Source organism: Macaca thibetana, chromosome 10, assembly GCF_024542745.1.
Source record: "Macaca thibetana thibetana isolate TM-01 chromosome 10, ASM2454274v1, whole genome shotgun sequence".
NCBI classification, from domain to species: domain Eukaryota; kingdom Metazoa; phylum Chordata; class Mammalia; order Primates; family Cercopithecidae; genus Macaca; species Macaca thibetana.
This window is the reverse complement of record NC_065587.1, coordinates 68,689,612-68,716,393: the sequence shown is the minus strand read 5'-3', so window position 1 is coordinate 68,716,393 and position 26,782 is coordinate 68,689,612. Positions and strand designations below refer to the sequence as shown.

Here is a 26,782-nt window from a genome sequence, read left to right as displayed (position 1 = left end):
AAGTTCTAACAAATGTATAAATAACTAACACGAATCCTCCTCAAACTATTCCAAAAAATTGAAAAAGGAATTCTCCCTATAGCATTCTAAAGGCCAGCATTACTCAGATACCAAAACCGGACAAGAACACAACAAAACGAAAGAAGCTACAGGCCAGTATCCCTGATGAAACGTAGATGCAGAACTCCTGAACAAAATACCAGTAAGTCAAATACAACAGCACATCAAAAAGGTATTATGTCGTAATCAAGTGGCATTTATCCCAGAGAAGCAAAAATTATTCAACATATGCCAGTTGATAAACATGATACATTAACAAAATGAAGGACATAAACAATATGACCATCTCAATAGTTGCAGGAAAAGGCATTTGATAAAATTCAACATCACTTCATGATAAAAACTCAAAAAATTAGGCACAGAAGGAACATACCTCAACATAATAAAGGTCATATGGCCGGGTGCGGTGGCTCACATCTGAAATCCCAGCACTTTGGGAGGCTGAGGCAGGCGGATCACGAGGTCGGGAGTTCGAGACCAGCCTGACTAACATGGTGAAACCCCGTCTCTATTAAAAATACAAAAAAAAAAAAATTAGTTGGGTGTGGTGGTAGGCACCTGTAATCCCAGCTACTTGAGAAGCTGAGGCAGGAGACTCACTTGAAACCAGAAGGCGGAGGTTGCAGTGAGCTGAGGTCGTGCCACCGCACCACACCCTGGGCAACAAGAGTAAAACTCCATCTCAAAAAAATAAAATAAATAAAGGTCATATACAGCAAACACACAGCTAACATCATATTGAATGGGGAAATGCTGAAAGCCTTTCCTTTAAGAACTGGAATAAGACAAGATGCCTGCTTTCATAATTCCCATTCAACATAATACTGGAAGTGCTAGATAGAGCAATTAGACAAAAAAAGAAATAAACAGTATCTAAATGGGAAACAGGAAGCTAACTTATCCCTCTTTGCAGATTACATAATTTTATTTAAAGAAACCTGCCAAAAAACTGCCAAAAAACTCTTAGAACTGATAAACAAATTCAGTAAAGTTGCAGAATGAAAAATCAACACTAAAAAATCAGTAGCATGTTTATATGCCAATAATGAACTAACTAAAAAAGAAATCAAGAAGGCAATTCCATTTACAATAGCTACAAAAAATACCTAAGAATAAATTTAACCAAGGAGGAGAAAGACGTCAACAAGGAATACTCCAAGACATTGATGAAAGAAATGGAAGAGGACATGAACAAATGGAAATGCCTCCCATGCTCATGAAAAGGAAGAATCAATTTGGTTAAAATGACCATATTCCCCAAAAGAATCTACAGATTCAATTCAATTCTTATCAAAATACCAATGACATTTTCTACATAAGTAGAAAAATTAATCCTAAAATGTGTATGAAACCAAAAAAGAGCCAAAATAGCCAAAGCAATTCTGAGACAAAAGAACAAAGCTGTGGCATCACACTACCTGCCTTCATAATACATTACAAGGCTATAGTTCTTATAGCAAAACAACATGGTGTTGGTATAAAAATGAACATATAGATCAATGGAACGGAATAGAGAATCCGGAAATAAATTCATATATTTACAGCCAAGCAATTTTCAACAAAGGCACCAAGAACATCCAGTGGGGAAAGGACACACTCTTCAATAAATGGTGCTGGGAACTGGATATTTATATGGAGAAAAACGAAACTAGACTGCTATCTATCATTATGTACAAAAGTCAACTCAAAATGGATTAGAGACTTAAACCTAAGACCCAAAATCATAAAATTACTAGAAGAAGACATAGAGGAAACACTCCAGGACTTTGGTCTAGGCAAATATTTTAAGACCTTAAAAGCACAGGCAACAAAACCAAGAACAGACAAATGGGACTGTATCAAACTAGAATAAACAAGGGACTCAACTGAAAGCAAAAAAACAGAAATAAAAACAAATGATATCCTTGAAAAATGAGCAAAGAACAAAAATAGACATTCTCAAAAGACATACAAATGGTCAACATATACATGGAAAAATGCTCAGTATCACTAGTCATCAGGGAAATGCAAATCAAAACATTGTTTGACTCTCTGTTTTTAGACACATACACATTAAGGATTGTTATGTCTTCTTGGAGAAATGACCACTTTATTATTATAATAAGGTAATATTTTTTCCTCCATCTTCTTTCAGGATTTTTTCTTTATATTTTGTTTCATGGAGCTTGAATATGACGTGATTAGGGGTTTTTGTTTTTGTTTTTGTTTTTTGTTTGTTTTTTTCATTTATCCTACTTAGTATTCTCTGAGCTTCTTGGATCTGTGGTTTGATGTTTGATATTAATTTGGGGAAAATGTTCTCTTTTTTTCATTTTAGTCTTTTAAGCTTTTTTTCTTTCTTTTTATTTTACTTTAAGTTCTGGGATACATGTGCAGAACGTGCAGGTTTGTTACATAGGTATACATGTGCCATGGTGGTTTGCTGCACCTATCAGCCTGTTATCTAGGTTTTAAACCCCATATGCATTAAGTATTTGTCCTAATGCTCTCCCTCTCATTTCCCCCTACCCTCCAACAGGCCACGGTGTGTTACATTCCCTTCCCTGTGTCCATGTGTTCTCATTGTTCAACTCCCACTTATGAGTGAGAACATGCAGTGTTTGGTTTTCTGTTCCTGTGTTAGTTTGCTAAGAATGATGGTTTCCAGCTTCATCTATGTCCCTGCAAAGGACATGAACTCATTCTTTTTTATGGCTGCATAGTATTCCATGGTGTATATGTGCCACATTTTCTTTATCCAATCTATCATTGATGGGCATTTGGGTTGGTTCCAATTCTTTGCTATTATAAATAGTGCTGAAATAAACATATGTGTGCATGTGTCTTTATAGTAGAATTATTTATAATTCTTTGGGTACATACTCAGTAATAAGATTGCTGGGTCAAAGGTATTTCTGGTTCTAGATCCTTGAGGAATCACCACACTGTCTTCCACAATGGTTGAACTAATTATACTCCCACTGAAAATTTTCAATTGTTGTTTTAAATATTTTTTCTGTTCCTTTCTCTTTCTTCTCCTTCTGGTATTCCCATTACATGTAGGTTACAGCTTTTGCAGTTGTCCCACAGTCCCTGGATATTCTTTACCTTTTTTTGTCTTTATATTATTTGCTTTTCAGCGAGTAAAGATTTTTCAGGCCAAAAGTGAAAGAAATCAATACAGAGAATAAGTTGGATATAGAAGCCACTTTTGATGGCTTTGCTAATTGTGGAGTGATTATATTAATATCTGATGTATTTGACTCCAAGACAAGCAGTATTTACTAGAGATAATGAAGGCCATTTCATAATGATGAAAGGGTCAATTCATTAGAAAGACTTGATGTATCTAATAATAGAACTTAAAAATACATGAAGTAAAGATGGACAAAAGTAACTTGAAAATAGACAAACCTGCAATCAGTTGGAAATTTTATCATTCACTGTTGGTTATCGGTAGCATAACTAGACCAAACATTTAGTAAGAATGTAGCAAATGGCCGGACATGGTGGCTCACGCCTGTAATCCCAGCACTTTGGGAGGCCGAGGCGGGCAGATCATGAGGTCAGGAGTTTGAGACCAGCCTGGCCAACATGGTGAAATCCCATCTCTACTAAAATACAAAAAAATTAGCCAGGCATGGTGGCGCACACCTGTAGTCCAAGCTACTCGGGAGGCTGAGGCAGGGGACTTGCTTGAACCCGGGAGGCAGAGGTTGCAGTGACCCAAGATCGTGCTACTGCACTCCAGCCTGGTGATAGAGCAAGACTCTGTCTCAAAAAAAAAAAAAAAAAAAAAAAAAAAGAATGTAGCAAATCTGAATAACCACCTCTATCTAATTAACATGTATAGAACACTACATCCAATAACTACAGAATACCCATTTTTTTTCACATGCACATGGAGTGCTTACTGAGATGGACAGTGTTGATTCTTTAAAGAAGTCCCTATAAATGTCAAAACACTAAAATATTGCAGAAATAATTGAAAAATAGCAAACAATTAAAAATGTGATATCTAGAAAAACATCAGTATTAAGCTGGAAACCAATAAAAATAAGATGTTAAGAAACATACCAAATATTTTGAAATTAACTAGCATACTTTTATTATTTAAAAGTATTTAAAATTTAATTAAAAATTTAAAAAGTATTATTTAAAATTATTTAAAAGCCATGTGTTAAAGATAAAATTATAGGAATAATTAATATGTATTTTGAACTGAAAGATAGTAAAATACAACATTTTATAATGTGTGAAATACAGCTCCTGCCTCGCTTAATGGAAAATCCTTAGCTGTAGATGCATATCATCAAAGAAGAAGGGTTTACAAACAAGAATTTTTTTCTTTACCTACTAGGGTTTCTACTGGGAATGCAAGGATATTTTAAAATAAAAAAGTAAATCAATGTATAGAGTTAGTTGGCCGGGCGCAGTGGCTCATGCCTGTAATCCCAGCACTTTGGAGGCCGGGGTGAGCAGATCATGAGGTCAGGAGTTTGAGACCACCCTGGCCAATGTGGTGAAACCCCGTCTCTACTAAAAATACAAAAACTAGCTGGGCATGGTGGCCCACGCCTGTAGTTCCAGCTACTTGGGAGGCTGAGGCAGGAGAATCTCTTGAACCCAGTAGGCAGAGGTTGCAGTGAGCTGAGATTGTACCACTGCACTCCAGCCTGGGCAATAGAGGGAGACTCCGTCTTGGAAAAAAAAAAAAAAAAGAGTTATTGTATTCCCTTGTTATCATTTTTATTTCCATAGGGTCTTCAGTGATATTCTTTGTTTTATTCCGCATGCTGATAATTTGTGTCTTCCTTTGTCAGTCTTGCTGAAGGTTTGTCAATGTTATTGATCTTTTCAAAGAAGCAGCTTTTTATTTCACTGATTTTCTCTATTGTTTTTCTGTTTCCAATTTCATTGATTTGTGCTGTTATCTTTATTATATTCTTTCTTCTGCTTACTTTGCATTTAATTTGCTCTTTTTCTAATTCAGGTGAGAGCTAAGATTATTGATTTGACATTTTTCTTCTTTTGTAATATAAGCATTTATTGCTCTAAATTTCTCTCTTGGCACTGCTTTAGCACAAATTATGAATATGTTATAGGTTCATTTTTATTTAATTCTATGTATATTTTATTCTTATTGAGACTTCTCTTTGACTTGGAAGTATGTTGTGTAATTTCCAGGTGTTTGGAGATTTTTCTGTTTTATTTCTGGTATTGATTTGTAGTTTGATTTCACTGTGTCAATCATATAGAAAATAAACTTTGTGTGATTTAAATTATTTTTAGTTGGTTGAGTATCCTTTTTTTACTTTTTTTTTCTTTTTTTTTTTTGCCTAGGATATAGTCTATCTTAGTATATAGTCTCTGAGCTCGAAAGGAATATTTATTCTGCTGTAGTTGAGTGGAAATTCTCCTTAAATGCCACGTGGATCCTGTGGTTAATGTTGTTGAGTTCTTCTATTGCTGTTACTGATGTTCTTTCTTGTTCTATCAATGCTGAGAAGAAGTGGGTGGTGATATCCCGATTGTGTTTTGCTTATTTCTCTCTTTAACTCTCTCAGTTATTGCTTCACATATTTTGCAGCTTTGTATTTTGCAGCATACAAATTTAGGTTTGCCGTATCTTTTTGGTGGATTGGACCTTTTGTCACTTTTTTCATCGTAATTTTTTTTGATGTTCTGAAGTCTACTTTATCTGGCATGAATATGGTCACTCCTGCAAACCTTTTATTAATGTTTGTATGGTATATCTTTTTCCATTCTTTTACTTATAACCTATTTATGTCATTATATTTGATGTGAGTTTCTTAATTGTTGGGTCATCTAAAAACGTACTTTGCCAATATTTATCTTTAAATTTTCACGTTTAGATCATTTAAATTTAATTAAATTATTGATATATTAATGCTTAAATCTTTCATTTTTTTGTTTCCTTTTTGCTTCTTTGTCTTGTTTTTCCTGCCATTTTGTGAGATATTTTTCCATGATTTAGAATTCCATTTTCATTTATCTACAATGTTTTCAAGTGTACCTCTTTGTATAGCTTTTGTAGTGATTGTTGTGTGTGCTACATTATATATCCATAACTTATTACAGTATACTGGTGTATCATTTAACCACATCAGATAAAATTTAGAGATTTTATCTCCCTTTATGTCTCTACGATAACCCCCATTTCTAATATAATTGACTTAAATATTTTTTCTACCTATGCTGAGAATCACAATAGAGGGATAATTTTTGCTGTTACTGTCAAAAATAATTTAGAAAACTAAAAAGTAGGTTAAAAGTTTATTGCATTTCTGATGTTTTTTTTTTTTTTTTGAGATGGAAGTCTCGCTCTGTCGCCCAGGCTGGAGTGCAGTGGCGCGATCTCGGCTCACTGCAAGCTCCGCCTCCCGGGTTCACGCCATTCTCCTGCCTCAGCCTCCCGAGTAGCTGGGACTACAGGCGCCCACAACCGCGCCCGGCTAATTTTTTGTATTTTTAGTAGAGACGGGGTTTCACCGTGGTCTCGATCTCCTGACCTTGTGATCCGCCCGCCTCGGCCTCCCAAAGTGCTGGGATTACAGGCGTGAGCCACCGCGCCCGGCCGTTTTTGTTTTTTCTCTTCTTTTTTCCTTATGTTCCAAGATTCCTTTTTTTAAAAAAAAATAAACAAAAAACTTTCTTTCACTGTGGAGGACTTCCTTTAGCTATTCTTTTAGGTATATCTACTAGTGATCACCCCCCGCTTTTTTTTTTTCCAGTTTTCCTTCATTTGAGAATGTGTTTATTTGGTCCTCATTCTTGAAGGATATTTTCTTGGACATAGATATCTGGATTGAGACTTACTATCTTGACGCTCTTTAAAAATATTGTGCCACTTCCTCCTGCCCTTCGAAGTTTCTTATGAGAAATCTTTGAATTGCTTTTCTTCTCTTCTGGAATTCTAATAAAGGTATTTTGGTTCATCTATTGTTAAACTGGTGTTTCCATGTGGAAATGAGATCTGGGACTTCCTATTCTGCCATCTTGCTGATGTCACCCACTGTTTTTATTTTTCTGGAAATAGCTCAGGATCATTTGTGTCATTGTTCCTCCTTAGATAACATGTCCTTTTCCTCTGGCTACTTTTAAGATTTGTTCTCTGTCTTTGGTTTTCAGCAGTTTGAAATCCACTGTGTCTAGAAATTTTCTTTGAATTTGTCCTAATTAGACCTTGCTGAAGTTCTTGGATCAATTTTGCTATGTAGGAGGCTATTAGCTCTTATTTCTTCTGCTTCATTCTCTCCTTCCCTTCTTCTGGGGACCCAATTAAACCCATGTTGAATTATTCAATAATATCTCACATATCTCTGATGTTGTATTCAATTTTTCTTTTACTTTTTTTCTCTTTGTGTTCATTTGGGAAATTTCTATTCAAATGTTCATTAGAGTTTCAAGTAAAGTGATTGTTTTCTTTGCTTCTCCCAGTCTGCTGTTCAGTCCATTGAATGAATTATCCATTTCTGATATTGAGTTTTTAATTTGTATTGCTTTGTTTTGACTCATGGGTAAAATTCTCTATCTTATCAGTAAACACCAGTACTATTTACTTTCCCACCATATTCTTTAGCATATTTCTATCAGAGTTATCTTGAGTTTCTGGTTGATAATTCCATTGACTGGTTGATAATTCCATTGATAATTCAATTCCATTGACCGGGTGTTGATAATTTCCTTTCTGGACAATAAGTTGTATTTTCTTTCTTTTTAAAAATATGTCATAACCTTTATTGTATGCCAGACATATAAAAGTTCAGTAGAGTTTTCAATAAATAATAATTACCTCCAAAAGGTAATTAATATTCTGTCTAGTATTGTTCTTCTGTCAAGTTGCTAGAATAGTGAGTCACTCTGATTTGTTTCTGAGCTGGTTGCAGCTTTAGCTAAAGTCACCTTACCAGAGACTTCAAATATTTTAAGGTTGAATCAACAATATCTCTTCAGCAGAGCCCGGAACCTGGGCATTTTACCAAAGTAATTTACCTTACTAATTCTCTTGGTTCTTAAATGGGTTTATGTTTTATTTTTAACTCCTAATCCACCTAAAACTAAATTTGAGCAAAGGTATAGGATGACTTTATGAGGAAAAAAGTGTTCAAACTGAAATTGGATGACCACTTTTAACTGTTTCACAGAGGCAATCATATATGAATTAAGAATTTTCCATTTCTTTTTTTCAGCTGCTACTTTGTTCATGAGGTTTCTGTTATTTATTATAGTCTAATAGCAAAAGTGAAACTTGTTTGGTAAAGAAAAATAAAGCAGGAAAACAAGCTAAAAGAAAATCAGTAACTTCCTCCACCAAAGCAATGTTTATACTATCATGTAAAACTTCACAGATGTGTTGGTGCGCATGTGTTTGTGTGTTTGTGTAAGTAATAAAGGATATATTCATTTATTATATTTATTCATTTCACAATTACTAATTGTGCATCTTCTCTCTGCCTGTTCTGATCAAGGAGCTAGGGATAAAGCAGTGAGAAAAACAATCGTCCATGGTCTCAGGAAGTTTATGCACAAGTCGACAATACTCCAAATCTGTGACTTCAGGAAATATTTTCAGGATAGACTACAGGTATATACTTTATGCTTTTGTTTGTTTTTAAAATTGTAATGATACTCTTTATAGAACTATTAAGCTACTTTCCGCCTACTCATAAGACAATGTAAACTCCCAGCTAAAAGTCTCTTATTGTCTCTTTTCATATCCTCTGAAATGAACTGGAGGCAGTAAGAGAAGGAACAAGAGAGAATAAAACTACACATTTTAAACTTAAGAGAGTTTAATCCTATATCACATTCTATCTATAATCCACAATGTGCCAGGTAGAAAGTATAATAGACTGTAATGTGAAACAGAAAAACATGAAAAAGGTGTTTTGTTCGTTTATTACAAATTCAGGTTTCATTTTCTTATACAACATAAAGTCCAGAAATTATATAACAGCTTCACTATGCTAGTCAGCCTCTACTCTTCTGTTCACATACTGTTATCCAGTGTTTTTCCTTCATTGTTATAGATGGCAGCATTACCTCCAGCATTATGACTATGTTCCAAACAGGAGGAAGGTCAAGTGGGTGTCTACCACTTGAATATTTGGATCACTCCACCCCTCCCTTGAGTAATTTTTCCCAGAGACCCCACCAAAAACACATATCCTGTTTAAATATCATTGCCAATAATTGTGTCACATTCCACAACTGTGCGTTTAGGAAGTTTGGAACAGTTGCTTACGCAAGCATACTGTTGAACCCAAACCATCATTCTGACACAATACAGTGTAATAAGGAGCAAATAAACAGAAATGCCAAGAGCACATTCATGCCTCAGCAGATTGCATGTGGAACACTCAGTTCTCCAAGAAAGGTGGCACATCTTGCAGGGCCAAACTAATGATCCCTTTCTTGGAACATGAAGATCTGATTGTGCTGGCAGCCTGCAGGCATATCCCATGATTTGTGGAATATCATAGATATTTAGGAGAGAAACTTCATGTTCGTGCCACCATCCATTAGATGAGTAGGCTAAAGAAGTGGAGGATAGAAGAACTTTGTTGACTGGTGATAAATGCCACTACTTCTGATTTAAGTGAAGGATTTTGACAGCTGAAGAATATCAACCTATATCTCCTGGAGCATATAGGGGCTGCTTAATAACTCTGCCATCCTAGGACACAATATATTAATAGTTTAATCCTAAATGGATTAAATATACAGGCAGGACACACTGTTAATGTTAATGAGAAAGTATTCAGAGTTAATAACATTTTCATGCAAGCTACCTATTGCTCTGATCATTCCCCTGGTCCCTGTTCCAACAAGGCTTTTTTGTTGTTGTTATTTAGCTTTGTTTTAGTAAATAATTGACACAAATAGGCTAACTCCCTTCAAAAGTGTACAATCTGAGTATAACTATTTTAGTGTTTATGTAAGGATAATATAAGATAAATGGTAGATATATATGTGATAAACAGAAGATGATCAAATAATGCTCCTCTAAAATAACGCCATAAAATAGAATATTAAATTATTTATTATTTAATAGTATTATGCTGCTATATTTGTGTACTTTAGACTTCAGCTTTTTTATACTACAATAGATGAGGGTGTATCATAACTATATTTTGTCTCTGGAACATTCATTCTTCCTTCTATAATGTGAACTGGTTGCTTCCTATGTAGGCTATAAGAGCTGTCATCTTAGAATTTTGTTTTACTAATCACCTGAGTTGGCACAGATATTCCTGGAAATTATGTTTTCATTTTTTTCAGTTACTTTCTTTTTCTGCCTAGGTGATGACTTCTAAAGAAAGACTACGAGAAGTAAACTTCAGTATTATGCATTCCAGCAAACATGTTTTTTGTATCTTCACAGTTCAAGTATTTTAAAACAAAAGTTTTGGACAAGTTTGCACACATAAAATGGCTCAGTATACATGTAAAATATGAATAAACAATCTTGGCTGGCTATCTATTTGAGAAAATCTTTAATATGACTGAAAATAAATGAAGAAAGGCACATTAGAATAACTATTATTTAGGGGCTGGAGAGAGTTTCAAGAGTGTATTCCATCCATAAAGCAATAATATCATGCTATGTAAGGAAAAGTAGTAAACTCTTGGAAATTAGAAAAATGATTAACAGGCATATTTGAAGATAAAGTGAGAAAATCTTTGAAATCTAAAAATGGGTGCTGACAAGTTGATGGGTGCAGCACACCAACATGGCACAAGTATACATATGTAACAAACCTGCACGTTATGCACATGTACCCTAGAACTTAAAGTATAATAATAATAAAAAATAAATAAAAATAAATAAATAAATAAGAAAAAAATAATAATTCAATAATGGTGCTTGGATAGCTGGCTAGACATATGCAGAAGAATGAAAGGGACTCCTGCCCTTCACCATATATAAAAATTGACTCAAGTTGGATTAGAGATTTAAGTGTAAGATCCAAAACTTTAAGAATCCTAGAGGAGCTGGGCATGGTGACTCAAACCTGTAATCCCAGCACTTTTGGAGGCCGAGGCTGACAGATCATGAGGTCAGAGTTTGAGACCAGCCTGACCAACATGGTGAAACCCCATCTCTAGTAAAAATACAAAAATTAGCCGAGCGTGGTGGCATGCGCCTGTAATCCCAGCTACTCAGGAGGCTGAGGCAGGAGGACAGCTTGAACCCAGAGGGCATAGGTTGCAGTGATCTGAGATCGCGCCACTTCACTCCAGCCTGGGCGACAGAGTGAGACTCCATCTCAAAAAAAAAAAAAAAAAGGAAAAGAAAAAAAGAACCATAGAAGAAAACCTAGAAAACACCACTCTCAACATCACCTTGGAAAATAATTTATGACTAAGTTCTCAAAAGCAATTGGAAAAAACAAAAACCAAAAATTGGAAAGTGGGACTTAATTAAACTTCTACACAGCAAAACTCTCAACAGAGTGAACAGATAACCTATAGAATGGGAGAAAATATTAGCAAACTATACATCCAACAAAGATCTAATATCCAGAATCTATAAGGCAATTAAACAATTCAATAAAAAAACTCATAAAAAAATGGGCAAAGGACATACACAGACACTTCTCAAAGGAAGACATATAAGCTCTCAACAAACATATGAAAAAATGCTCGTCATTACTAATCATCAGAGCAATGCAAATCAAAACCATGACTTGATACCGTTTCGCAACAGTCAGAATGACAATTATTCAAACGTGAAAAACAAACAAACAAAAAGCAGATGCTGGTGAGGTTGCAGAGAAAAGTGAACATTTATACACTCTTGGTGGGAATGTAAATTAGCTCAGCCAGTTTGAAAGCAGTTTGGAGATTTCTTAAGGAACTTAACAATAGAGCTACCATTCAGCCCAGCAATCTCATTACTGGGTATCTATGCAAAAGAAAACAAATAATTCCACCAAGAAGACAGATGCAGTTATATGCTCATCACAGCACTATTCACAATAGCAAAGACATGAAATCAACCTATATGCCCATCTATGGTGGACTGGATAAAGAAAATGTGTCATATATACACCATCAAATACTATGCAGCCATAATAAAGAATGAAATTATGCCCTTTGCAGCAACATGGACGCAGCTGGATGTCATAATACTAAGTGAATTAACACAGGAACAGAAACCAAACACCATATATTCTCTTATAAGTGGAGGCTAAACATTGAGTACTGATGGACATAAAGATGAAAACAACAGACACTGGGTACTACTGGGTGGGCAGTGGACAAGGTTTGATAAACTTACTACTGGGTACTATGCTCAGACCTGTGTGACAGAATCATTCATGTCCCAAACCTCAGCATCATGCAATATACCCAGGTAACAAACCTGCACATGTATCCTCTGAATCTAAAATGAAAGTTGAAAAAAGAGAGAAAGGCAATTAATACATGATGGGATTAAAGCAGTAGCCATTACATGGTGACTTGAATTCCTCTGGGGTAAAGGCCCCACCCTGAGACAAAAAAGATTATGAAAGGCATTAAAACATACTAAAAACTAAATTAGATCTAGTTTGACCACAATTCATCTAACCTATATATGAAGAACCCACATTTGGGGTAAAACCCACATATCCTAACTGCACTCAGGCCATAAGTATACAATGCCAACAACATGCATGGTGAATTAAACTACATAGGTGCATAAGACAGACTTTTTAGGGGCATTAGGTGTCAGTTCAGGCATCATGGAACAAGCTGAATTCCCTCTTAGTGAAGCCTCTAGAGGAAATATTAATGGACTAAAATGAGCAGATTGGAGAGAATTCTTTTCTAGGAGGAAGGCAAAAGATGAGGGTCATCCTGAGAAAGCGATGAGGCTTTATTAAAATGAAACAAGTAGACTCAAAAATAATGCTAGATAATGCTAAGATCCAACGTTGGGAAAAGGCTTGTACCCTGATCCAACAGTGCCTTTTGACTATTTTAATTACAGATGAAGGTCAAAGTAACCATGGGGAAATAGCACTACACTCTAGTTGCTGAGGAAAAAGGGGCACACTTATGGGAATCTCATGGGCCTTCAAACTTATGAAAGATCTCTCAGGGCATTTGTAAATGTGCACTGATGCACTATGAATTATTCTTGCCCCATTAGAGCTTCGGAATAAGACATATTCTGCAGTACAGTTAGCAGGGACTGAAGCTATCTGAATATCACCTGTGACCTCCCACAGGAGGGTGGGGAGGTCTTACTATATAAAATCACACAATGGAAACCAGTCTCTGTCCAAGCTTGAAAACTAAAACCGGGTGGCTGTCTTTGTCCTCCGCTGACATGGAAGCCAGAAATAATCAAATCATTCTAACAATTATAACAATGCTTGTCCGTAAGAATATCTTGTATAATAAGCAGGGACTGTTTCTGTTGGAGAGGCATAGCAAAACTTATGTAAGTTTAACTAATTTGTTCTATGAATGAAACTAAATTGTTCCATGACCATATTGCTATACAGTGTGACACTATTATTGTTGGTAAGATTCAACCACCTTATTAAATAAGTCATAGGATTGTACTGATACTGATGATCAAATGTGTTGAGAGATTGTGTTAAGCCTCCTCAGGATGTATTACCAATGGAAAATGACTAGCCTAAGGAAGAATTGGATTTAGTTAACCATAAACTAATTTCTAGGCTAAATAATTCTGTAGCTGTAAGATTAAAGTGGTAGATCAAGGGGAGAAACAAGTAACAAATCAGTACAAAAACATGAAAATTCATGTAATGGCTTTATGAAATAGATTAGTTGTTTTTTCAGTCTTTATCCCTACCCCACACTGGCTTCTCCAAATGTGTTTGAGCATAGCACAACCATAGTATATTGGGCCTTCCACTGCTATATTTTATCTACTATAACTAGAGATCTTTCTTCATACTGATACTATTTCTAGTTCTGTTATATAAATGCTATACTAAATGTAGATGCTCAGAAATATAGAACTGTTTTGCTGAAAGACAGCCTAGGCCAAGGGGCATGGGGTGGACTGTGTAATAGAGGGTTAACTCAGAAGATTTGGGGTTGTCCTAACCCTGCATATTTCAAAGGTCCTGGCAGATAATCTCTGAGCCCTTTAAGTATCCTGCCTGATAAAATGTCTTTGTATACCTGAGAGTTGGCCCAAGCCAAATAGTTTATGCTAACAATGTGATTTATGGTGAATAAATCACATGTTTTTCTATGACTGGGGCTTCAGGCCAAGCTGTATTAGCTTGACTACTAAGGTCAGGGACTGAAGATTGAGTAGCTAAATTCATTCTTGGGGATGCTACATGCTTATGTGATTGACTCCCACTGAAAATGACTGGCACCATTTTGCACTTATTGTCATACCTTATGGTTGGAAGAATTGAGTTCTATTCATGTGATTCTGGAGGGAGAGTACAACTGAAAGCTCATACCTGTTTTTTCCTAGACATCACCCTGTGCACTTTCTACCTTTGCTGACTTTAATCTGTATCTCCTAACTGTATTAAGCTGTAACCATGAGTATAATTGTTTTTATAGGTCTGGTGAGTTTTTCTAGTGAGTCATCAAACCTGAGGGTGATCTTGGAGACCCCTCAATACAGTTAAACGTATATAACAATGGAGTAGAATTGTGAGCCAAGAAATAAACTCTAACACTTATTTTTCTTTATAACTTCAACTTTTATTTTAGATACATGGGATACAGGTACAGGTTTGTTACATGGGTATATTGTGTGATGCTGTCATTTGGGTTATGTTTCCTGTCACTCGGGTAGTAAGCATAGTACCCAATAGTTTATCAACCCATGCCCCCTTCCTCCCTCCTCCCTCTAGTAATCCACATTGTCTATTGTTTCCATCTTTATGTCCATGCCTACACAATGTTTTGCTCCTACTTTTAAGTGAGAGCATACAGTATTTGGTTTTCTGTTCCGGCATTAATTTCCTTAGAATTATGGTCTCCAGCTACAGAAAACATGATTTCATTCTTTTTTATAGATGCATAGTACTTCATGCTGTATGTATAACACATTGTCTTTATCCAATCCACCGTTGATGATTGACGAGAACATATGTTGATTTTATGCTTTACTATTGGGAATAGTGTTGCAATGAACATATAGGTTCACATGTCTTTTTGGTAGAATGATTTGTTTTCTTTTGCATAGATACCCGCTAATGAGATTGCTGGATCAAATGGTAGCTCTATTTTTAAGTTCCTTGAGAAATCTCCAAACTGCTTTCCAAACTGGCAGAACTAATTTTTGTTCCCACCAAGAGTGTATGTGTTTCATTTTCTCTACAGATTCACTAGCATCTGTTATTATTTGACTTTTGAATAATGGCCATTCTGACTGGTATGAGATGGTATCTAATTGTTTTGATTTGCCTTTCTTTGATGATTAGTGATGATGAGAATTCTTCATGTTTTTTGGCCACTTGTATGTCTTTTGAGAAGTGTCTGTTTATAACTTTTGCCCATTTTTAATGGGATATTGTTTTTTGCTTATCAAATTAATTTCCTTATAGATTCTGGATATTAGACCTTTAGTGGATGTGTAGTTTGTGAATAATTTCTCCCATTCTGTAGGTTGTCTGTTTACTTTGTTGAGAGTTTCTTTTGCTGTGCAGAAGCTCTTTAGTTTAATTAGGTCCCACTTGCCAATTTTTGTTTTTGTTGCAATTGCTTTTGGAGACTTAGCCAAGAATTCTTTACCAATGTGGATGTTGAGAAGGGTATTTCCAGGTTTTCTTCCAGGATTCTTATAGTTTAAGATCTTACATTTAAATATTTAATCCTTGTGGAGTTAATTTTTATATTTGGTGAAGGGCAGGGGTCCACTTTCATTCTTCTACATATGGTTAGCCAGTTACCCAAGCATTATTTATTGAATAGGGGGTCTTTTCCCTGTGCTTATTTTTGTTGTCTTTGTCAAAGATCAGGTGTCTGTAGGTGTGTGGCTTCATTTCTGGGTTGTCTATTCTGTTCCATTAGTGATATATCTATTTTTGTACCAGTATCAGCTGTTTTGGTTACTGTGGGTTTATAATATAGTTTGAAGTCAGGTAATGTGATGCCTCTGGCTTTGTTCCCTTTGTTTAAGATTGCTTTGGTGATTTGGGTACTTTTTGGATTCTATGTGAATGGTAGAATAGTTTTTTTATAATTCTGTGAAAAATAGTTTTTGTACTTTGATAGAAATAGCATTGAATCTGTAGATTGCTTTGGACGGTAAAGGCATTTAAATGGCATTGATCTTTTTGATACATGAGTATGGAATTGTTTATATTTATTTGTATCATCTCTGATTTCTTTCAGAATTATTTTGTAGTTCTCCTTGTGGAGACCTTTCACTTCCTTGGTTAGCTGTATTCCTAGGGATTTTCATTTTTTAATGGCTATGATAAATGGGACTGTGTTCTTGATTGGACTCTCAGGTTGAAGGTTATTGGTGCATAGAAATGTACATTGATATTGTATCCTGAGACTTTACAGAAGTTGTTTATCAGTATTATCAGCCTCTTGCCAGAGTATTTAGGGCTTTCCAGGTGTAGAATCATATCATGAGCAATGAGGGATAGTTTGACTTCTTCTTTTCCTATTTGGATGCCTTTTATTTCTTTCTCTTGCCTGATTGCTCTAGTAGCACTTCCAGTACTATGTTGAATAGGCATGGTGAGAGTGGGCATCCTTGTCTTGTTGCAGTTCTGAAAGGCAATGGTTCTGGCTTTTACCAGTTCAGAATGATCGTGGCTATGGGTTTTTCATAGATGCTCATTATTTTATGGTACGTTCCTTCAGTGCCTAGTCTGTTGTGGGTTTTTATCATTAAGGTATGTTGGGTTGTTTTCAAATCCTTTTCTGCATCTATTGAGATGATCATATTTTTTTGCTTTTAATTCTGATTGTGTGGTGAATCACATTTATTGATTTGCATATATTGAGCTAGCCTTCCATCCCAGGAATAAAGCCTACTTGATTGTGATGTATTAATTTTGATGTGTTGCTGGGATTGGTTTCCTAGTATTTTGTTGAAAATTTTTGCATCTATGTTAATCAGGGATATTGGTCTCAAGTTTTCTTTTTTTGTGTCTCTGACAGATTTGGGTATCTGGCTGATGCTGACTTCATAGACTAAGTTAGGGAAGAACCTCTCTTCCTAGATTTTTTTGGAATAGTTTCAGTAGAATCGATACCAGTTCTTTTTTTTTATGTCTGGTAGAATTAGGCTGTGAATCCATCTGTTCCAGGGCTTTTTTGGGTTGGTAAGTTTTTATTATTGATTCAGTTTAGAAACTTGTTATTGATGTGTTCAGGTTTTCATGTTCCTTTAGCTTTAATATTGGGAGGTTTTGTGTTTCCAGGAATTTATCCATTTCCTCTAGATTTTCTAATTTGTGTGCATAGAGTTGTTCAAAATAATCTCTGAGTATCTTTTGTATTTCTGTGGGATTCATTGTAATGTCATCTTCTTCATTTTTTTATTGTGTTTATTTGGATCTTCTTTTTTCTTCATGGTTATGTAGCTAGCAGTCTATCAACATTTTTATTCTTTCAAAAAACCACCTTTTGGTTTTATTGGTCCTTTCTATGGAATTTTGCATCTCAATTTTGTTCAGTTCTTTTCTAATTTTAGTAATTTTTTTTTCTCCTGCTAGCTTTGGGTTGGTTTGTTCTTTTCTTTCTAGTTCTTCTAAGTGCAAACTTTGATAGTTAATCTGAGATCTTTCTAATTTCTTGATGATGACGTTTAGCACTATAAATTTCCCTCTTAACACTGCTTTGGCTGTATCACAGATATTTTGGTAAATTGTGTCCCTATTTTTATAAATTTCAGACAATTTTTAAATTTCTGCCTTAATTTGATGTTTACCCAGGTATCAGGAGCATTTCCATGTATTTGTGTAATTTTAAGAGATCTTGATATTCATTTCTATTTTTATTGAACTGTGGCCTGAGAATGTGCTTAGTATGACTTTTTCTAATTTATTGAAACTTGCTTTATGACTGAGCATGGAGTCAATCTCAGAATATGTTCCATGTGCCAAAGAGAAGAATGAGGTTATATTCTGTTGTTGTTGGGTGGAATATTTCGTAGGTGTCTATTAGGTCTAGTTGGTCAAATATTGAGTTGAAGTTCAGGATTTTTTGGTTAATTTTCTGCCTCAGTGATTTGTCTAACACTCTCAGTGAGGTGTTGAAGTCTCCCACTATTATTGCATGGCTATCTACATCTTTTTATAGGTTAAGAAGAACTTGTTTTATGAATCTGGGTGTCCCAATGTTAGGGACATATATGTTTAGTATAAACATATTCGGGTGGAGCAAAGCACTCAGGCTTGGCAGTGGAGGCTGCACTGTGCACATGCTGCTGCAGGGTCGCTAGGCAGGGGCCCTTGGAGGGGCTTGAGAGTAGGAGGACCTGTAGAACAGACGCACCCCAGTCCCATGGCAAAGGTGGCCCCAGTCTCTCCAGGCCCAGCAGTTAAGTCTTCTCACTGAATTGTATCCTTTATTATTATGTAATGCCTTTCTTTGTCCCTCTTCATAGTTGTTGATTTAAAGTCTGTTTTATATGATGTAAGAATAACAACTCATGCTCTTTTTTGTTTTCCATTTGTGTGATAGATCTTTCTTTATTCCTTTACTTTGAGCCTGTGGGTGTGGTTACATGTGAGGTGAGTCTCTTAAAGACAGCAGGCAATTGGGTCTTGTCTTTTTAACAATCTTGCTACACTATATCCCTTAAGTGGGGTGTTTAGTCCATTTACATTCATGGTTAGTATTGATATGTGAGATTTTTATCCTGTTATTGTGTTGTTAGCTGGTTATTATGTAGACTTGATAGTGTAGTTGCTTTATAGTGTCTTTGAGTTGTATGCGTATTTTTTTTTTTTTTGTAGCAGATGTTGTTCTTTTGATTGTAAGTTTAGAGCTTCCTTAAGAATCTCTTGTAAGGCATGTCTCGTTGTGATGAATTTCCTCAGCATTTGCTTGTCTGGGAAATATTTTATTTCCTCTTTGTTTATTAAGCTTAGTTTGATGGGATTTGAAATTCTTGGTTAGAAATTCTTTTCTTTGAGGATTCTGAAAAAGGCCCCTAATCTCTTCTGGTTTGTCAGGTTTCTGCTGAGAGGTCTGGTGTTAGCCTGATGGGATTCTCTTTATATATGAAGTGACCCTTCTTTCTAGCTGCCTTTAAGATTTTTTTCCTTCATGCTGACCTTGGCAAATCTGATGACTATGTTTCTTGGGATGGTCATGTTGTATTTTATCTAGCTGGGGTTCTCTGTATTTCTTGAATTTGCATGTCAACCTCTCTAGTGAGATTAGGGAAATTTTCATGGAGTATATCCTCAAATATATTTTCCAAGTTGTTCACTCTCTTTCCCTCCTCTCAGGAATGCCAGTGTGTCAGAAGTTTTGTTTCTGTACATAATCTCATATTTCTTCGTGGTTTTGTTCAATTTTAAAGATATTTTCTTTCTGACTTTGTTCATTTGAAGGAGTAGCCTTTGAGTTTTGAGATTCTTTCCTCAGCTTGGTCTATTCTGTTAATACTGTTATGCTGTCATATTATGAAACTATTGTAGTAAATTTTTCAGTTCTGGAAGTTTAGTTCGGTTCTTTCCTAAAGTGGCTATTTCATCTTTCAGTGATTGAATCATTTTACTGGATTCCTTGGATTGGATTTTAACTTTCTACTGAATCTCAATGAGCTTCTTGCCATTTGGATTCTGAATTCTATGTCTGTCATTTCAGTCTGGTTAAGGATCACTGCTGGATGTGGGCTCATTTTGGGGTAAGGGGACACTCTGGCTTTTTGAACTGCTGGGGTTCTTGCATTGATTCTTTCTCTTCTGGTGGGAGGGGGCTGGTTTTCTTTTAACTGTGGTGTAAGTTGAGTATAGTCAGTTGAGTTCATTTCTGGATGTTTTCAGAGGGCCATGGCTCTGTACAGAATCTTTATGTATGGGCAAATTCTTGCACTTGGTTTCACAGGGGTGTATATTAGCAGAATCATCTTTGGTGTTGTAGTTGGGTCTGAGATCTAGTCATTGATGCTTAAGTAGCGACTGGTACATAGGCTTTTATTCAGCTCTTCTGCATGTCCTTCCATTCGCAGGCATGTTCTATGGTAAGTGGAGCAGGAGAGATAACTCCTCACCAGGTCTGCTCTTGGGCCTTTAGGGACCCCACTCTGATCACTGGCATCATTTCTATGTTTCTTTTGTTAGGTGTTCCAGGCTGTGGGGCTTCCTTGGGCAGAGGCCATGGCAGGGAGATGGGCCACACCCTTTCCAGACCAACCCTTCAGAGGGAGGCACACCTTGCTCCCAAGCTGGCCTATGAACCCACACATCTTGCCCCCTCAATGCTCTGAGATTGGGGGCTTCTCCTTTACTTGCCTGTTAGCCACAGATCTCAGCTGCATGCTCCTAAGCTGTGCGCTGCAGCCCTGGGGCACTGGGATGATCTGTGGCTTGGGGTCAGGCTCTAGCTGCACTTCAGGGGGATCTGAAGTGCTCCCAGGTCACTGGGAATGTATTCACGTGGAGCAAAGCACTCAGGCTTAGCAGTGGAGGCTGCACTGTGCACATGCTCCTGCAGGGTGGCTAAGCAGGGGCCATGGGAGGGGCTGGCAGTCAGGAGAGCCTGCAGAACAGATGCACCCCAGTCCCATGGCAAAGCTGGGCCCACTCTCTCCAGGTCCAGCAGTCAGCTGGGGCTACAGCCTCTCAGAATGAGATGGGGAGTGCTTGGGGATGGGCACCTGTGGTCATGCTCTGCAAGAGCTACCCCACTCACAAAAGCTCCTGGGCTTCACACTGGCTGAAGCCTTGCCTGCTCCCTGGGTAGATCCCCCTGCTAGCCTACAAATCTATGAGGGACATGGGGTCCCCTGTAGCTATGATCCCAGAGGTCCATGGCAAAAGCAGGATGTTCCTTAGTCCCCTTACTTACCCCTTCCCCAGGAGCCACTCAGGGCCAGGAACTAGCTCTAATGTTCAGGCAGCTCATGCAGAGTTTCCAGTTTCCTCTCTCTTCAGCTTTGGTGTCAGTGTTGCCTCTCCATCCACTCTTGGTGTTTTCTCTCCAAAGATCTGCCCAAATTATCACATGTATTATTAATTGATTTTCTGTAAGGGTGCCTAGACAATTCAGTGGGTACATAATAGTCTTTTTATCAAATAGTGTTGGAGAAACTGGAGAACCACCTGCAAAAGAATTTGGACCCCTACCTTACATCATACAAAAAACTAAATTAAAAAGAACCATATAGCTAACTGTGAAAGCTAAAACCCTTAGAAGAAAATACAAGAATAAATCTTTATGACCTTAAATTAGGGAAAGATTTCTTAGATATGACACCAAAAAGAAAAGTGTTTTTTAAAAAGAGAACTTCATCAAATTAAAAACTGCTCTACTTCAAAAGACACCATTGATAAAATAAAAAAAACAATCCAGAGAAAGGGGGAAATATATGTTACATGTCTAACTTATCAAATCATATACCTAATACAGGCAGCATAGATAAAGAGGTAGAGAATTTCAGACTTGAGCTGGAAACTATATAAGAATGTAGCAAAATGCAAATACTAAACACACACACAACACACACATACACACAACATATAAAGTCAGTAATTTGGAGGTCAGTCCCATATAGGGAAGTGATAGATTACTGAGCCTACAGGAGATCCTAAAGGGCAATGATATAAATGAAGTAGAAGTTATGCCACAAAGCCCACATTTCATGGAAAAGGAAAATCCAGGAATCATAGAAAAACAGTATGATCACAGCAGTAGAAGAATCATCATCAGTTTATACCAGATAGTGTTTGAAGCTTCTGTTCATTCTAGGAGTATGAACAGTTTAAAAATAAAATTTATAGTGGGACTATTAGGCCATGAGTTTTTCAAACCTCTTTGAATTTTGGAAAATGTGTTTTCATTATCTGAAGTGAATGTTTTCATTATCTGAAGAGAAATAACTCAGAAAGTCAAATACTACATGTTCTCACAAGCGGAAACTAAGTATACACATGGACATAAGGAGTGGGTAATAGACACTGGAAACTTGGAAGGGTAGAAGGGGGCTAAGAAATGAGAAATTACTTAATGGGTACAATGTACACTATTTGGGTGATGGCTAAACTAAAAGCCCAGACTTCACCACTATGTAACATATGCATGTAAGAAAACAACACCTGTACCTTCTAAATCAATCTATAAAAGTATACATATTATACAATTACGTGTGTGTATGTATATGTGTGTGTGTGTATATATATATGTATATATAAAACCAGTGCAAAGTGAGAGTAGATACCCTCTTCTGAGAGTCAACTGTTAAGTTATTCTATTCATTTTATCTTTGATTTATGGTAACTTTCTCATTCATCAGGAATAATCCTAACCACAGTCTTCAGGAGACAGAGACCAAGCAATTCTGAATGACTATAAAGCAAATAGCTCATGTCAAAGATGATTTCTTTGATTTAAAACACATTTGCAGGACAGATTTTGAAACTGTACTCACTTGTTTATTTTCTCTTTTATAATTTCCCTTTTCTTTTGTAGGTTGGCAATCAAAACCAACATCTAGACAGCACCAACGTTGATGCTTGATGAAGTGGTTAAGAGCATTCCTGGGCCGGGCGCGGTGGCTCACGCCTGTAATCCCAGAATTTTGGGAGGCCGAGGCGGGCGGATCACGAGGTCAGGAGATCGAGACCATCCTGGCTAACACGGTGAAATCCCGTCTCTACTTTAAAAAATACAAAAATATCAGCGTGGCGTGGCGGTGTGCGCCTGTAGTCCCAGCTGCTGGTGAGGCTGAGGCAAGAGAATGGCGTGAACCCGGGAGGCGGAGCTTGCAGTGAGCCGAGATCGCGCCACTGCACTGCCGCCTGGGAGACAGAGTGAGACTCCGTCTCAAAAAAAAAAAAGCATTCCTAAAAGTCACACATATACTAATTGCAAATTGCAAAGCTCTCTTCCAATTAGAAGGAACAAAAAGTCTATGCTCGGCATAAAAATAAAGTGTGTATTTTCCCAATACAATTTAAAATTAGGAAATAAACTATTTCATCTTAAATTTTAATCATAAAAAGACAATTAATAGCATATTACAAATATTGACATGTAACAACTAAATACTAAATACATCCAATGGAATATGAATGCATGACAATTTGCTAATCACAATAATTCATTTAATAAATACACAAGCTCTTTTTTAGCAATTGGGAATATTATATCTTTTTTTCTTTTTAAACCTTTAGTTTTTATTCAACCTTCTCTACAAAATTTGATCCTAATGTACTATATTTCTGTGTTTGCAAGTCTTTTATTAATCTTTCTATCACATTTCTCTATGACAAAACATAGACATACATTGTAGCTTATTATTGTGAAATCTCTTTGAATATAAGACTCTAATGTTTACACAGTTCTTTTAACCTCTTCCAAGTTATATGCTAACAATTTCATAGTAGGCTATTATTAAAGTTTATCTTTAAGGATCTATTTAATATTAACCATCAACTTGATTGACACCCCCATCATTGCTTTTGTAAATAAAAAAAATTTAAAACACTTTTATTTCCAAAGGATTTGTTATGCAAAGTCTATGATTATTCACTTTCTGAATATCAGCACCAGTATTTCAATTGTCCACTGGAGGTTTGTTCACTCAGGGCAATCCATGATTGTCCGATAAAGGGTGAGTGAGAGGTAAGTTTTCTTTTCAGAGTGGGAGAAGGAAAATTGAGAACTTGGAGTTATAAAAGAAGAGCCTGTTAAGAATGCTCCAAAACATCGTAAGAAATTTGGAAGTTGAGAGTCTGAAATTTTATTCCTTTAAACTATCAATATGTATAGCTTGAAAAATCTTTTTGTAACCAGTATTGCAGTTTGAAGACTACTGTTTTATATTCTACAACCTTCTCATATATATTAAGATAACTGCCTGAATAATTTGTTCGCAAACTTTTATTGAGGATTTCCCATGTGTGACGCACTGTTCTTGCAGTTTGGATCACAGATGTCAACAAGACCAAGAGATGAGGAGTATATGTACATTATAGCAGGGGTGTTAGGCCATAAGTTAGTAAAAAAAAAAAATCAGAAAGAAAGTAAATACTCAAAATGATTTCAGAGTTCAAATGATGGGAAGAAAATAATACAAAGTAGAATGGGAGGTGCTCTGCATGGTCAAGGAGTATGTTTCAAGAAATGACAGTTGAGGCCGGGCGCGGTGGCTCAAGCCTGTAATCCCAGCACTTTGGGAGGCCGAGACGGGCGGATCACGAGGTCAGGAGATCGAGACCATCCTGGCTAACACGGTGAAACCCCATCTCTACTAAAAAGTACAAAAAACTAGCCGGGCGAAGTGGCGGGCACCTGTGGTCCCAGCTACTCGGGAGGCTGAGGCAGGAGAATGGCGTAAACCCGGGAGGTGGAGCTTGCAGTGAGCTGAGATCCGGCCACTGCACTCCAGCCTGGGCGACAGAGCCAGACTCAGTCTCAAAAAAAAAAAAAAAAAAAAAAAAATGACAGTTGAGGCAGAAATATGGAAAAAGAGCACCCTAGACTGTTTCTGTGAAAAGCCAATGTATGACCTATGTGATAAGGTATAGCCATGAAAAATGGAAAAAGCGCTTGTTAGACAGAAGTACACTGAAGTGAGGGTGGATCAACTTGTCCCAATTTACTCTGGATTTCCTTCATTTTAGCTCTCTAATTCCCATGTTCTGGGAAGCCCCTCTGTCCCAATCAAATCCGAATGATGGACACCCTAACTGGTGGTCTAAGACCTATTAGAATATGAGGTCTACTGAAAGGTCAGTGGTCTGATGGTCAACATCCAAACTACAGCCATAGTCACTGGCAGCTTGGCTTGGATCACATAAAAAATAATTAGTGGAATAAATCTTTTTGATTTTGAGACATTCTGGCGTCTGATATTGTGGCTTTCAGTAGCACCCAAGCATCAGCCCAATTTATTAATAACTAATCAGTTCTTTTACATTTCCTGAGGAGTGTTTTACTTCCAATTATGTGGTCGATTTTAGAATAAGTGTAATGTGGCACTGAGAAGAATGTATATTCTGTTGATTTGGAGTGGAGAGTTCTGTAGATGTCTATTAGGTCCACTTGATCTAGAGCTGAGTTCAATTCCTGGATATCCTTGTTAATTTTGCCTCATTGATCTGTCTAATATTGGCAGTGAGTGTTAAAATCTCCCACTATTATTGTGTGGGAGTCTAAGTCTCTTTGTAGGCCTCTAAGAACTTGTTTTATGAATCTGAGTCCTCCTGTATTGGGTGCACATATATTAGGATAGTTAGCTCTTCTTGTTGAATTGATCACTTTACCATTATGTAATGCCCTTCTTTGTCTTTTTTGATCTTTGGTGGTTTAAAGTCTGTTTTGACAGAGACTGGGATTGCAACCCCTGCTATTTTGTGCTTTCTATCTGCTTGGTAAATTTTCCTCCATTCCTTTATTTTGAGCCTACGTGTGTCTTTGCACGTGCAGTGAGTCTCCTGAATACAGCACACCGATGGGTCTTGACTCTATCCAATTTGCAGTCGGTGTCTTTTAATTGGGGCATTTAGCCCATTTACATTTAAGGTTAACAGTGTCATGTGTGAATTTACTCATATTTAATAAATGGTGCTGAGAAAACTGGCTAGCCATATGCAGAAAACTGAAACTGGACCCCTTCTTTACACCTTATACAAAAATTAACTCAAGATGGATTAAAGACTTAAATGTAATACCCAAAACCATAAAAACCCTAGAAGAAAACCTAGACAATACCATTGAGGACATAGGCATGGGCAAAGACTTCATGACGAAAATGCCAAAAGCAATTGCAACAAAAGCCAAAATTGTCAAATGGAATCTAATTAAATGAAAGAGCTTCTGCACAGCAAAAGAAACTATCATGAGTGAACATGCAGCCTGCAGAATGGGAGGAATGTTTTGCAATCTACCCAGCTACCAAAGGTCTGATATCCAGAATCTACAAGGAGCTTAAACAAATTTACAAAAAAAAAAAAAAAAAAATCAAAAAGTGGGTGAAGGATATGAACAGACACTTCTCAAAAGAAGATATTTATGCAGTCAACAAACATATGAAAGAAAGCTCAACATCACTGTTCATTAGAGAAATGCAAATCAAAACCACAATGAGATACTATCTCATGCCAGTCAGAATGGCGATTATTAAAAAGTCAAGAAACAATAGATGCTGGCAAGGCTGTGGAGAAATAAGAATGCTTTTACACTGTTGATAGGAATGTAAATTAGTTCAACCATTGTGGAAGACAGTGTGGCAGTTCCTCAAGGATCTAGAACCAGAAATACCATTTGACCCATCTATCCCCTTACTGGGCATATATCCAAAGGAATACAAATCATTCTATTACAAAGACACATGCACATGCATGTTTACTGCAGCACTATTTACAATAGCAAAGATATGGAACCAACCCAAATGCCCATCAATGATAGACTGGATTTAAAAAATGTGGTACATATACACCATGGAATACTATGCAGTCATAAAAAGGAATGAGATCATGCTCTTTGCAGGGACATGGATGAAGCGCGAAGCCATCATCTTCAGCAAACTAACACAGGAACAGAAAACCAAACACCATGTGTTCTTGCTCATAAGTGGGAACTGAAGAAT

At 36.6% G+C, this 26,782-nt stretch overlaps 1 protein-coding gene across 5 annotated transcripts in view; it reads left to right on the top strand.

The window, feature by feature from the left end:
• Positions 1-26,782, top strand: part of REM1 (RRAD and GEM like GTPase 1) — a 753,594-nt gene that overhangs the window by 448,889 nt on the left and 277,923 nt on the right. The gene's annotated exons all lie outside the window — the stretch shown is intronic.